Source organism: Poecilia formosa, unplaced genomic scaffold (genome assembly GCF_000485575.1).
Source record: "Poecilia formosa unplaced genomic scaffold, Poecilia_formosa-5.1.2 Scaffold96, whole genome shotgun sequence".
Lineage (NCBI taxonomy): Eukaryota > Metazoa > Chordata > Actinopteri > Cyprinodontiformes > Poeciliidae > Poecilia > Poecilia formosa.
The window spans coordinates 597,318-599,639 of NW_006800035.1; the positions used below are offsets into that span (position 1 = coordinate 597,318).

General features: G+C 41.7%; 1 long non-coding RNA gene across 1 annotated transcript; it reads right to left on the reverse strand.

Annotated features, from left to right (window-relative positions):
* Nucleotides 1-606: 606 nt before the first annotated feature.
* Nucleotides 607-1,309, reverse strand: LOC107836919 (uncharacterized). The gene is made up of 2 exons (XR_001662893.1): nucleotides 1,069-1,309; nucleotides 607-921 (listed from the first exon to the last, which is right to left on the reverse strand). It is a non-coding gene; the product is annotated as an uncharacterized LOC107836919 (long non-coding RNA).
* Nucleotides 1,310-2,322: the final 1,013 nt, after the last annotated feature.

Here is a 2,322-nt window from a genome sequence, read left to right on the forward strand (position 1 = left end):
AATACATTAGAGACAGGTTCCTCACTAATCAAACTGCATAAATAATGTCTCTGTAGTACGACAGACATCGTCTGGACCTAAAAGCCCCGTGATTATAATTATCCAGATTTGTGACGACAGCTTGAACAAGCCAAGATGTGTGTGTACCAGAGTTCGGTGTGTGTACCAGAGTTTGGTGTGTGTACCAGAGTTTGGTGTGTGTACCAGAGTTCGGTGTGTGTACCAGAGTTTGGTGTGTGTATCAGAGTTCGGTGTGTGTGTGTGTGTGTGTACCAGCCTTCTTGTGTTTCCTGAGGCGCAGCGTGAAAGATCAGCTCCTAACACCATCAGCCATGCATAGTTTGGATAAAAGCTCCTTTAATTGGCAGAGTGCTGCAGGCCCTCCTTGATGAAGATGAAGATGATGTTGGAGACAGAAAAGCTAATTGTTTATCTGTCTTCCTGGAGAATCTTCAATGTAAGACGGTGAGAAAATGTGTCCAAAACCTGTAACCTTAATTAGTGCTAAATAAGACTGAGTTTAAACTTTTAAGCCCCCGATCAGTTCTTAGTGACCAAAATGTGAAAACATGGAAGGTTTGATTAAAACTAGAACCAGTCAGATCAGAAGGAATACAGCTTTATTCCTTTATTCTCAGTATAACTTGAACATCAGATGAATCATAATTAAACATATTGAGAAGTTAAAAACAACAGATTGTTGATGCACTTAAATTCTGTAAGAACATCAGCCACATTTTTTAAAATTGGCTGATGTTTCTTCAGGGTTCATGTGATTCCTGCTCTAGAAAGGTGAAGGTCTCTGGACATCCTGAAGGTAAACACTGACCAGCAGTCAGGAAGACGGACACTGATGAGACATCCTGCAACTCAGAGGAGCACGAAGAACCACGATGGTCTGCAGCAGCAGTTTACCAACATCTGAAAACGCATCGGAATTTATTATGAATGTGCGGCGCAGACGCAATTCTGACACTTATAAGTTATTTCCAATACCCTGGCTAAAATTAGCACATGTATATTCGGCATTGTATTATAAGTTTTATAGTAGTTTAATCGTTAGATCACCTGCACTGTCTGAACCACCTGCTTTCCTCCCGCTGCATGGCGGAATCAGCTCCTCCTCACCACATTGCAGCTTTCCTCCCACCACGCTTTTTCTTGAAGTCTCAGAAAAATCTCAATCAGGCTATAAAAAAATTAGCTCTGCTCTCTCTTCTTCTCTTGTCTCAGAAAAACAACAACTCCCGTTAGGTCACAGAGTAAGGAAGCACAGCACGTGTCACCTGGAGGCGGGGCGCTATACGCCCCCCCCCTCACCGCCAGGAAGCGGCACCCTGATACAGAGCCAAGTCGGGCCGGTGGAAAAGCGGTCACTCCGAAACAGAGCCGAGACGAGACGAGACGAGACGAGACGAGCCGAGCTGCTTAAGTAGAGCCGGTGGAAAAGGGGCAATAGTGTCATGTTATTGCACCATCAAGTATCTATGTTACCTTCAGTTGTTATGAAAATACTACATATATTAAGGATGACTTAAAAGAAAATTGACTTCATAATTTAACATCTAGAAATTGGGACTTTTTTGCTGTCAGCACATCATCACATTGTCCCTCTGGTGTTTTAATACTCCCAGATCTCCTGCAAAATGTCATGAAGTCACTGAAATGTGACTTTTTAAATGAACTTATGTCTGCTTTGCATCAGACTGTGACCTGAACCCAGATTTTTACCCAGCTGAGCAGTTGTACTGCTGAGTGATTAACAATTTTTTTTGTACCTCAAAGGTCAGAAAAGAAGTTTTTATTTCATTGTTCAGTTGCATTAAGCCAAAGTTCCAAACCCTCATTAGAGATCAGATATTACACAGAGTTCATGTTTGTGTCTCGAGACGCCGGCATTTGGTTTGTTTGATAGAATATGAATTCTATCAAAGGCATATTAAAACTACAAAAAAAGGAGATTTCTGGTGTGAATTGCCTCACTAAACAGTTTTAGAATGAGTTATGTCTATCCTGACATCATCTTAATTGAAACGTCTCCAGGCAGACAGTAAATGCGCCTCTGTTTGCTCCGTTCATTCCTGCCAGGTTAGAACAGTTTTTGAACTCCTAATGTTGACTTGTGTTTAGTGTCAGACATTTAACAAACTGAAAGACTTGGATTGTTTAAGTCAGTGGTTCTTAACCTTTTTTGAGGGACCGAACCCACCAGTTTCATATGCGTATTCACTGAACCCTTCTGTAGCGATAAGTAAAATATGATTTTCCCCCCCCTAAATTCAAGACATAGGGGTGACCCAACTAGAGTCTAGTTGGGTCACC